Source organism: Equus quagga, chromosome 15 (assembly GCF_021613505.1).
Source record: "Equus quagga isolate Etosha38 chromosome 15, UCLA_HA_Equagga_1.0, whole genome shotgun sequence".
NCBI lineage: Eukaryota > Metazoa > Chordata > Mammalia > Perissodactyla > Equidae > Equus > Equus quagga.
Window position 1 is genome coordinate 59,116,267 of NC_060281.1, and position 12,888 is coordinate 59,129,154.

The 12,888-nt window shown below is 37.7% G+C and overlaps 1 long non-coding RNA gene across 3 annotated transcripts in view; it reads right to left on the reverse strand.

Moving 5' to 3' along the window:
* Positions 1-12,888, reverse strand: part of LOC124226492 (uncharacterized) — a 41,184-nt gene that overhangs the window by 20,042 nt on the left and 8,254 nt on the right. The window contains exons 1-2 of one of the 3 annotated variants that reach the window (XR_006885316.1): positions 6,564-6,646; positions 4,757-4,900 (exon numbers count right to left, since the gene is read on the reverse strand). The exons of the other annotated variants lie outside the window; for them this stretch is intronic. This is a non-coding gene — a long non-coding RNA (uncharacterized LOC124226492). Of the gene's footprint in view, positions 1-4,756; positions 4,901-6,563; positions 6,647-12,888 lie in introns of those variants that run through there. 3 annotated transcript variants of the gene reach the window in all.

Here is a 12,888-nt window from a genome sequence, read left to right on the forward strand (position 1 = left end):
AAAGGACAGTGTCTTCAATAAATGGTGTTGGGATAACTGAACAGCCACATGCAAAAGAATGAAAGTAGACCATTATCTTACACCATACACAAAAATTAACTCAAAATGGATCAAAGACTTGAATGAAAGATCTGAAACCATGAAAGTTCTAGAAGAAAAGATAGGTAGTACACTCTTTGACATCAGTCTTAGCAGCATATTTTCAAATACCATGTCTGAGCAGGCAAGAGAAACAATAGAAAAAATAAACGGATGGGACTACATCAAACTAAAAAGCTTGTGCACAGCAAAGGAAACCATCAACAAAACGAAAAAACAACCTAACCATTGGGAGAAGATATTTGCAAACCATATATCTGATAAGGGGTTAATATCCAAAATATATAAAAAACATATATCTCAACAACAAAGAAACTAACAACACTAATTTAACTAACATCAACTAATTTAAAAATGGGCAAAAGATCTGAACAGACATTTTTCCAAAGAAAATATACAGATGACAAACAGTCACATGAAGAGATGTTCAACATCACTAATTATTAGGGAATGCAAATCAAAACCACAATGAGACACCACCTCACACCCCTCAGAATTGTCATAACTAACAAGACAAGAAATAACAAGTGTTAGAGAGGATGTGCAGAAAAGGCAACTCTCATATATTGTGGGTGGGAGTGCAAACTGGTGCAGCCACTATAGAAAACAGTATGGAGATTCCTCAAAAAATCAAGAATAGAACTACCATATGATCCAGCTATTCCACTGCTGGGTATTTATCCAAAGAATACAAAAACAAGAATGCATAAATATATGTGCACCCGTATGTTCATTGCAGCATTATTCACAATAGCCAAGACTTGGAAACAACCTAAGTCCCCATCAAGGCACGAATGGATAAGAAGATGTGGTATATGTAGACAATGGAATACTACTCAGCCATAAAAAAGATGAAATCTGGCCATTTGTGACAACATGAATGGAACTTGAGGGTATTGTGCTGAGTGAAATAAGTCAGAGGGAGAAAGTCAAATACGTTGTGATCTCATTCATAAGTAGAAGATAAAAAATAACAACAAACAGGGGCTGGCCCGTGGCCGAGTGGTTAAGTTCACGTGCTCCGCTGCAGGCAGCCCAGTGTTTTGTTGGTTTGAATCCTGGGCGCAGACACGGCACTGCTCATCAAGCCACGCTGAGGCAGCGTCCCACATGCCATAACTAGACCACAACTAGAAGGACCCACAACGAAGAATATACAACTATGTACCAGGGGGCTTTGGGGAGAAAAAGGAAAAAAATAAAATCTTAAAAAAAAAATAACAACAAACACACTGATACAGATATTAGATTGGTGGTTATCAGCAGGGAAGTGGGGAGGGAGGGGGGTGAAAGAGGTGACTAGGCGCATGTGTGTGGCGATGGATAGCAATTAGTCTTTGGGCAGTGAACATGATGTACGCAGAAATCAAAATTAAATGATGTACACCTGAAATTTATTTAATGTTATAAACCAATGTTATCTCAAAAAAAATAATGTAAATTCTCAGCCCTCATCTCAGATCTGCAGTGTCAGACTCTCTGGGGTGGGCCCAGGGATCTCTTTTAACAAGCTCTCCAGGTGATTCTCATGCATACTGAAGTTTGGGAAGCTCTGCACTAGTCTACTTTAGACCTCAGCAGCTCAAGAAATGCTATTTGTATCAAAAATCAGAGGAGGGCTCTTTGTATCCCTGAGTTTCTGGCACTTCATTGCCATATTGATAGGCCAGAAATCTCTCTATGGCTTTCAAATATTTAGATAAATGATATCTCTATACTATGTTATTAAAGAGAAGTTCAAAATGTTTCGTCCACTATATTTCATATAACTGAAGATGCCATCTATTGTAAAGTTATTTTTTAACGTACCACTATTATTTCATGTACCACTAAGAAAGAAAAACATTGCCAACTAACCTATGCTTTTCCACACTTAGAAATTTTACTTTATATCTACTGAAGAACTCTGACTGAATTAGATGGTATTTTGTTATGCAGTACTCTCATGCCTAATAAAAAGGAAAATATAAATAAAATAAACTGATTAAGATATTCCTAAAACTAAAAAAAAAGAATAGTTGTTATAATAATCCCTCACCTCTGAATACTTGAGTGAATATTTCTTATGAACAAGGACATTCTCCTACAATGCAACAACACAATTGTAAAAGTCCCCACCACACCCCTACACAGGCACCAGCCTTTCTCTACCCACCTTATGGGTTTAGGATAGAATTTTTCAGTAACAAAAAAAGAGTAAGAACTACCAAACAGTTTTAAAACATTGTAAAGATGTCTGGATACAAGATAAATTAGACTTTTCTCTTTGAGTTTTTAATAACACACACTTTACCATTAGGGAATACAATTTGCAAATATAAATAATAAAACCTTTATCATAGAGATGACTGTCAGGGGAAAAAGTGCTATTGTATGTCTGAAACTTTCTGCTCTGATATTTTTTCCCACTGAAATACTGTTTTATAACATAATTTTTCATAATTCAAATTTTCTTAGAAATACATCAATCATATTAAAACAAGAGTCCTTTTATATAAATTTTGTTGCCTCTCTATATGCAGTAACCAGTCAGAAAATATCTCTAATCTGACTTTTGGGCTCCAAACCGATATTTCCAACTCCCTACTTTATATCACAATTTGTATTTCTGACAATCATCCCACACTTAATAGACCCAAAACTAAATTTCTGAGTGAGTTCTGTCTCCCCTCCACTGCTCCACTAGCCAGGCTCCACCATCTCCAGGGCACCAGGGTGGTCACCCACTGGCTCTCCAGCTCCACACTGTCAACCTCTCCAATCCATCCTCCACACCAGAGTGATCTTGTACATCAGTAACAAGTAAATCAGATTGTTCTCATTCATTAAATAAATGAAAAGACAGGAATCTTACTAATTTAAAAAAATAGGAAAGCAAAACCTACCATTCTTTTTTTTTTCCTAGAGAAAATATGACCAATCTTATTTGGGGTGCTTTCTAGAACATCTGAAGGATTGAGGCTATTCTTGCCACCATATTACCCCCTCAGCAGACCACAGTGCTTGCATGTCGACACCAATATGCACTGGATCCCCGTCTGCTGCAACCCTAGGGACGCAACAGGGGCCAGGGAAAAACTTAGAGACCTGGTGTTCATATGGGGGAGACACAGTCCACAGACTGTGGTCAAGGTATCACTGACTAGCTACCCTGAAGAACTCAAGGGTGTGTTTAGATATTTTAACTTTTTCCAAATTGTTCTTTTTCCTTTTGTTACGTTAGGGAGATGAAATCACCAACCAGCCTGAACCAGACCTAGCCTCACCAGGAGAGCCACGCCCATGACTTTTGCCTGATTTTCAATGCTAAGATCTCTCCAGGAGGAGCTTAGGCCTTATTGTTGTAACCTGCAGTGTGTGAGGAAGCATGTTTTCCAACTGAGCCTGTGCAAGATAATGCCCAGCTCTCCCTTTTGAATATTTATTCCCCACCCAAAATAAATGTCCATGCTTCCCTTTGTTTGGGGATGCTAGGACTCTGGAAATGGCTCCTCATGGTCTCCTATTTGCTGCCAATATCCTTTACTTTGTGAGACAACTACTTCTAGTGGAGAGTCTGATTTAACTTGCCAGGAGGGAACCCATTTTGGTTTCAGTAACAAAGGGACAAAGGCAAAGACAGGACTGGCAGGAAAGGAGAGGTTTTGGTAACAAAGGGACAAAGGCAAAGACACGATTTACAGGAAAGGAGAGAGACGGGACAGAAGACAACTGCAGTCTGGACACAGTGAATCATACTTTACATTTTCCAACTAAACTCATCAGTTAGAAAATAGTAAACAGTTTGAGTAATCTGACCTTGAGCACATTGACTAGGGGATTCAAAAATAAACAACTTTAGTTGTTTCTGAATTTCCCAAAAACCTTATGCGTTGAACTCTGCAGTGTAAGTGACAGGCTGCTGATGTCCTTCTGCAGGACCGCCATCTTGATTAGGTCAGGTCAGTGCCAACTCTCTCCTTAGAACTTCTCTCATACAATGATAATGAAAGCAGTCACTTTAACATTTCACAAAGAGCTGATTCAAGCATGGATCTTTTGAGGCCAACAGTTTTGCCCTGAGGTTGTATTTTCAGCAAAAATACTTTCCTCTAATTTAACTAGGATTACACCATCGCTGGAACACACCCTACTCCCTCTTACAGCTGGGAGTTGGGTTAGGCATTCACCTCGGACACAACTGCTCCCTACCTCACTCCACCTGTGTAAGGCCTGCCCATGCTCCCAAGCCCTGCTAAGATCTTAGCTCCTCATGGATCTTTTCAGAAGCCCTCATCACTTAGGAGGGAATTCTCATTGTCTCTTTCTCACTTCTCTTTGATTGTACCTCAATGATACTACAAAATAACCACCTGGACCTTAGACAGAAATCCACCTGAGCTCATTGAAAACCTTAAAACCAGAAACACTGCCAAGATGCACACAAGATCTGAAGCAGCTGGCTCCTTGGCAAAGCCACAGGAGTGACTCCCTGCTACAACCCAGCTTTGCAGCCCCTAAAACCCAAAGTCAGCCAGACGCTTTACACCTTCCCAACAGCCCGCAAGGGAGGCCTTTACCTCCCTGGTGCATTTCTACAGGCCATGGGGCTTTCAGGGCTACTTGCTAATAGTTAAATTTACAAATATGAACAAGTTAACTTTCCAAATTAACTTACCTATTTATCTGAATCTCGCAGTAGATGGGAAGTTGCTGAGGGTGGAGATACTGTCTTGTTCATTTTGATCACTCTTAGTACCAAGCTCAATTGGGTGCTCAAGAACTGCGGTTGAATTTAATTGTCTTAACTGTGACTTAACACCTACATTTGAAAGTTTAATACGGATTTTTTATAACAGTTGCATCGTATTAGATTATTATATAATTATTACATAATTTTATTCTAATATGCCTCTTAAACTTAATATGTTAAAACGGATTCTTCATTCCCACTCAACTGTTCCTCTCTTACTCTCCAGTTTTATCTCAATAGTATCACCACATCTTTCAAGCCAAACACCTAGAGGTTATCCTTAATCCCTCTCTTTCCTTCATGTTCTATATCCATCCAAACATCCTAAGGTCCTATAGGCTCTCCCTCCAAAGCACATGCCGAATCGACCTACTTTTCTCCATTTCACTGTTCTACCTTGTTTCAAATTCCTCTGTTATCTACACTACTACATTGACCCCCTAACTATTCTTTCTCTCCTAAATCCATTTTCCAACACTGCAGCCAGACTGGTCTTTTCAAGACATCTTCCTACTTAAAATTTTCTGATGACTTCTCTTTAATCTTAGGATAAAATCCATAACCTACAAGGTCCTAAATGATCTGGTCATTTCCTTCTCTTCCTTCTTGGCTTTGCCCATTCTCTCCATCACTTGCTAGATTCAAGCCACATTAATCTTTCTTCTGTTTCTTAAATTTACCAACCTTCTTCCTGCCTCAGGGCCTTGGCCGCTGTTTCCTCTGCTTGGAACATTCTTCCCTCAGGTATTCCTGTATTTAGCTTCTTACCATTATCCAAGTTTCAACTCAAATCTGACCTCCTTTGAGAAGTCTTTCTTGACAAACCTCTTCCCAGAACCTTTTAAAATCAGTACCCTGATGAATTTTCTACACAATATTTAATACCTGGTAATTGCTTTATTTGTCTGCCTACTATTTTTTTCCACCCTCCACTAGAATGTGAGCTCCATGAAAGCAGACTCTCTCTGTCTGGTTCACCACCATCCCCCTGGTGCCTAGGACAGGCCTGGCACACGGTAACTGCTCAATAAGCCCCTCTTGAAGACATAAAGGAATGAACTCCAATTTTCAATATCTGTAATTGATCCAAAAAAGTAAACATTTTCCTGTGGAAAATTTCAATAAAAAGGAATAAACTTATCCAGAAAACAATTTAATATTTTTAAAATGGGCTTGAGATCTGCAATTAGCTCTTAATATGAATTCAAAAAGGTATAGCAGCAACAGAGAAATTGATCCTGGCTTCTAAAAACTAATAAAGCTGAGTACAAAGTTTAAGAAATCACTGCCTAGAAATCCACAATTAAGCAAATTAACCCCAGTTACATTAACAAGATTTGTGGCCTTTGGTGTATCTGCCATTACTTTATTTGAGTCAAGAAGGAATTTATTGTCTTTAAATACTCATCAGTGAGAGAAAAGGTGAAAAAGCCCATGGATCATCTCATGTCTTATCTACTATTTCTCTTTAAAAATATATCCTTCTGCTGAGTCCTTATTCCCTTGAGTACATTATACAGTAGGACTCTCTGAAAAACATATAACTTTAGAGCTGCCTATCTTCTACGGAGTTCTTAAAGAAGATCAATAGTGCATACTATGGTGTATTTCCCACAATAGTGCATACTACTGATTTAAAGCCCACGATTTGCCCTGTAGTCTGGACTTTCACTCATAAAAGTAGATAAAATATCTTTTAAAAATAGAGCATCTTTCCCCACTCCCCACGTACCCACATTCTTTCCACATTCCTAAGGCCTTCCCTGACCATTCCAGTCCACAAGGCAGCTCCCGTCTCCAACTCTTCGGGGTCTGCCTATACAAATAGTTTCTTGCTGTTTGCTGAGCCAAATAACAAGCACTTTGCATTGTGAACATTTGTTCAGTCTCACAATGTACCTGGCACTTGGGACCACGAGAATGTTTTGGAACAAGTACAGTTGTGTAAGAATATTTGTTATCTAAGCACTGCTGGGCAAAGGGACAAGTAGGGGCTAAGGTCCAGCCAGCTCAGTTTGCTAAGCCAGGTGCTGGCTAAGCCATGTGCTCATGGGGCTGCATATGCCCAGCTGTGTCATCCTTTCTAATTCAAATAAAAATATGCCACATGAACTAGTACTGACTTTGATCCTCTTTTTGAGGGGAGGAAAAAAGAAAAGATTCCTCAACTTCCCTTGTCCTAAGACCTGCAAAACAAGAAGGTATGTCTCTTCTCAGACCAAACTTCAGCTCCTTTAATTGAAAAGAGATAGAAATTGCAGGACATCAGAGGTCAGCGACTGGATCAAAGGGTTTTTGTGGACCCTTCATTCCAAAACAAAGTTATACTAGGCAAAATTCAGATATTGCCCACACTGCTTCCAGCTCTCTGCCTGAAGGGGTACTCTTCGGTTGTCTGGATGGCGCTCCTTATTTAATTGAAAATTGATGACCAAGGGAGCACCATGCTTTCCAGCTGAATGTCTTCACCGTGGTGGGACATCATCCCCATCCAAAGCGGGCAGGTACTCATAGCCTTTTGACTTACTCTGGGGCAGAAATTATGGGCCTGTGAGAATAGTTATCATAACTCTCTTAACTCAATTGGTTCAATGAAGGACAATTATTTTCTAGTCTTATTTTTCCAGTAGAAAATGGAAAGCTAGCTCATACAATTTGTAGATCAAGAGAGGTTTTTTCCCAGAAAATTTGCAGAAATTATCTATTCTCCTCATTTCTTACAACATACAGCTTATCTTCTTGGAAAGAGACTCACAAATATTTGGAGAAATTGGTTAAAAGTAATCGACAACTGGGTATATACTGGGTATATAACATCATTCACAAAGGCAAAAGCTGGAAGCAACCCAACTGTCCATCAACAGCTGAAGGAATAAAGAAAACGTGGTGCACATGTATAATGCTGTGCTGCTCAGCTTTAAAAAGGAAACTGACACACACTACAACATGGATGAAACCTGAGGACGTTACAGCAAGCGAAATAATCCACTCACAGAAAAACAAATCATGTGTGATTTGACTCCTATGAGGTACCTCGAGTAGTCAAATTCACAGAGACAGAAAGTAAAATAGTGGTTGCCAGTGACGAAGGGTGGGGAGGACTGGGGAACCGTGATTTAATGGGTACAGAGTTTCAGTTTTGCTAGATGAAAAGACTTTCGGAGATTGAACGCACAACTTAACACTCCTGAACTGTGCACTTAAAACAGTTAAGAAGGTAAATTTTCCTTTATGCGTATTTTACTACAGTTTAAAAAAACCAATAATTACAATTCATTAATTTCATCTGTTTCCTTTAAGAAAATAAAAATCTCCAAATATTAACGTCAGATGGTCTTAGACCCTTAAATATATTTTCCTGAAAGTTTTCCATCAGTACCTCTCTAATCCGCGGTCCTTTTCCATTTATAGCAAATTCATTTATCTAAATTCAATTTAACATAGATTAGACTCATTTGGATTAAAATAATATGGTGTTTGATTTTTTGATACAATATTTGTTTTCCGATTTATTTTTTAAAAAGGTATTACTTACCAGAAACTCTGTATATTTTCACAATATCCATGTCCTTGGTTCTCTGCTCACCATAAGAGTAACCAGCAGAGAGAACATTGTGGTTCAGAGTCTGAGCTTCCAGATCAGACAGCCACTAACTAACCCTGAGACTTTGCGCAAGCTGTTAGAGACTCTCTGTGCTTTAATTTCTTGATCTGTAAAATAATAAAAATAATTGTACTGACCTCTAAGGTAATTTTGGATAATACATGTGGCACATTATGGGTTATTGATATTGTTGAACTTGAGTTATTGAACTCTTATTGATGTTGTTGTTGTTATAGCAAATATAGACCCTAAGACCCTCCCTTCCCTGTGCATGGCTTCTTGGACCAGTTCTGCTGGAGCCTCACTCTCCCTTCTCTGTATCAGAAGAAAGAGCAGAGACCTAACTCTCCACAGCTTCTCCTCCACACTCTTCACTCTGTGAGTACCCAGAGCTCTGCATGAAAGCCTCAGTCTCACTCCAACAGAGTCCTCTGCTACTGCTTGACACACTCTAAATGATCAATAATGTCTGTTGAAGGACTGATTGAAGAATGAGTGAATCAATCAATTTTCCAGCCTTGCTAAACAGTGCCAACATCTTCATGAAGCAGTTGACCATAGCAGATGAATGGCAGATCATTCCTGTTATATCAATCACGTTAATAAATGCTTTGTTTCAACTTTCTGTGATTGACAGCAACACTTAATACATTAATCCCATCTGGCCTGGGTACCTATGGAATCTCTGTAAGGTGTAGAATTAGATTTATGAGCACTGCCTCCAATTATAATTGGACTAAAAATGTTGGGAAGTATGAAATGTACACTACATTTCTGCTCCATAAAATTCCACTGATGCTTAAAATGAAAAGAGTTATTCAAGATAATAATCACATTGTAATAGACAAAGTATATTGGCTAAATTCAACTTGTGAATTTTCTATCAAAGAATCAACTTACTTCAATTTAATTCAAATTGTCCTGCATGATCAAACACACTGAAGACACTGTTGGGGGAGGGGATAGAAAAGGAATCAATAGTCCTAACCTAATCAGCAAAGATCTAATAGCCTAGCTGAGGACCCAAGACATCCCTTTGACATGGTATTGTCAAATGCAGGACTGCCCAATGTATGACTGGACAATGAGGGTGGAGGAGCACAACAGACAAGCTGGAGTACAAAGCATCACAGACAGAGAAAATCCAAGTGGCCAAATGCAAGATACCAAACTCATGAGGCAAGGTGAAATAAAACCAATAGGAGTCAATAATTTAAAGTAGCCATTATAATCTTCCTCCATGAGGTAAATGTGAGCACTTCTGAAATGGAAATAAAGATAGACATTGTCAGCAGAGAGAGATAAACTATAAAAAAGTGCCAAATAGAAATTTTAGAACTGAAAAATAAAATATCTAAAAGAAAAAAATGAACTAGGGAGGTTCAACAGCAGAATAGAGATGACAGAGAAAACCATCAGTGAATTTGAAGACAGATCAATAGAAATTATTCAGTCTGAAGAACAGACAGAAAAACTATTCAAACACAAATAAACAGTCAAAGGGATCTGTGGGGCAATATCAATATCATTAGAGTCCCTGAAGAAGAGAACAATATTGTGACAGACAAAATGTTTGAAGAAACAGTGACTAAAAACTCCACAAATTTGGTGAGAGACATAAATTTATAGATTCTATAAGTTCAGTGAGTCCCAAACAAGATAAACTCAAAGAAAACCATGCTTATACACATAAAAAATCAAACTGCTGAAAACAAAAGATAAAGAAAAATCTTGAAAATCTCCATAGCAAAATGATACATTACACATAGAGAAACAATAATTCAAATACTACAGATACTAGAGAATACTAAAGATCTCTATCAGAAACCATAAATGCAGTGGTCTAAAATCTTTGCAGTGCTAAAAGAAATGTCAACTTGGAATTCTATGTCCAGTGAAAATATCCTTCAGAAATGAAGGTAAAATAAGGTTATTCTCAGATGAAGGAAAACAAAGAAAATTCATTGCCAGTGTATCTGCTCTAAGAGAAATTGCTAAAGGAAGTTAAGCCTGAAGGCAAATGTTCCCAGGGGAAACTTGGAACTTCAGGAATGAAGAAAAAGCAATAGAAATAATAAAAGTCTGGTTAAATGATATTTTTCCTTTTTAAGGTTCTCTAAAATATGTACAAAGTTTGAAAGCAAAAAATTTAACATTGTCTCGGAAGGTATCAATGTATTGTATGTAAGTATAACACATACGACAACTATAAGATAAAGGGCGGAGGAAAAAGAGACCTATATGGTTGCAAATCTATGTTTTACCTGAAGCTGTAAAATATTATTCTAAGTAGACTGTGAAAACTTAGTCATGTATATTATAATCTCTAGAGCAACCAGTGGAAAAATATACACAGAAATATAGACAAAAAAGGTAACAGATGAAATGGAATGGAATTAAAATGGAATACTAAGAAATATTCAAAAGAAGGCAGGAAGGGGGAAGGAAGAACAAAAACAGGGGAGACAAACAGAAAAATAAAATGGAAGGCCTAATTCAACCACATCAGTAACCACATTAAATGTAAATGATCTAAACACACCATTTAAAAAATAAAGATGGTCAGATTGGATTTAAACAAAAAACAACCATATATTGCCTACAAGAAGCCTACTTCAAATACAATGATATACATATATTAAAAGGATACCAAGGAGTATCCTTAGTATTCTCTAGTATCTGTAGTATTTGAAACAGATAAATCACACAAACCCCAATCAAAAGAAAGCTGTACTATCCATATTAATATCAAATAAATTAAACTTCAGATCAAGAAAAATTATTTTTCAGGGATAAAAGGGACAATACATACTGATAAAAAGGTCAATTCATCATGAAGACATACAGTCATCAACCTGTACGCATCTAATAACAGAGCATGAAGCAAAACTTGATAGAACTGAATAGAGAAATAGACAAATTCACAATTATACTCAGGAACATCAACATTTGTGTCTCATCAATCTATAGAACAAGTGGACAGAAAATCAGTAAGTGACATTCAAAGAATATCCACCCAACAACTGATAGAATACAAACTTTTCTAAGACACATGGAACATTTGCCAAGATAGACCACACACTGGGCCATAAAACAAACTTGAACAAATTTAAAAGAACTGAATTTATACACAGTATGTTCTTGGACCATAATGGAATTAAACTCCAAGGCACAGGTTCTTCAGTGACTCCCAGAGTTGCCCAGGTTGAGCCTCAATTGCCCATAGAGGTAATTTGCTGATAATTTACCCTTTATGGCTACCTTTGCTTCCCTGTCTTACTTCCCTACTCTCACACCAATGTTTCCTGGGACCATTTCCCAAATAAACTCCTTGTTTGGGGTCTGCTTCTGAGAGAACTCAGGCTAAGCCAACTGCATATATAGTTAATTCTCATTATTTGTGGAATTTAGATTCTCTAGAGTCACCGTGAACACTGAATTAGCGAGGAGTGAACCACATTGCTCCTAGAGAAAATACAGGGTTAGGTTTCTGTGAGCCTCTGGTCACAAGAATTTCATCTACTGATCCATACATGACCTTGTTTTATGTGTGTTTCTGTTTAAAGACATCTTATTTAATATATATTGTTGATTCATTAAGGTCAAACTCATTCCAACAGTAGGATAACTCATGCCTACAGGAAGCCTATCCAACACACATTTTTTCTCCATAAGGTGCATAACACCCTTCTTGCACTTAGGTACACTGGACAGAACTTCAGCATTACACTTGGAGGACATTTTAAACAGTGAAATCACCAACAAAAAACATAAAAATGTGGGAAAACATGATACTTAATGTCCACAATAAGGACACTTATAGTATGAGAGCTGGAACAGGAAGTCACTGCATCACCTTGCTCAGCCTCAGCTGGGAACACGCATGTAGGGAAACTCAAACTTTCTGCCACACTGTATACATTGTCTGAATAACTGCAAAAGCCCCATGAGTTTTAATTTTGAGATTACAAATAAATTTTAGTTGAATTTTCAAATACAGAATCTGAGAATAATGATGATCAACTGTATCTTTTTAATCTTTCTTAAAGTCTTAACTTGGTGATTTATGGATAATTTACTTCTTATACAGAAAGGAGAGACTGGGTCAGCATTGCTAGTCGATAAAGATGTCATCTGCTCCACCTACCATGGATGCCACTCCCTGACCTCTTTCTCAGCCCTAGAATCAATGTAAATTATGTAACATTGTGCTGAATATATAGCTTATGTCAACTTAAAGAGAAAATTCACTAGTTGTTTTGCCCTCAAAATGAGTTTATTCAAAAACAGCCAAAAGAATTGCAATTCAGGATGTGCGTGCTATGGCAAACCATAGGCAAATCCAGAGAACTAAGAAAGGTAGCTTGCTTTTATAAAGAAAACGGAGGAGTAGGTAGGAGCTATTCTAAATGAAAGTCCATTGGCAGAAAGGAACAGTTCAGGGTGGCAATGA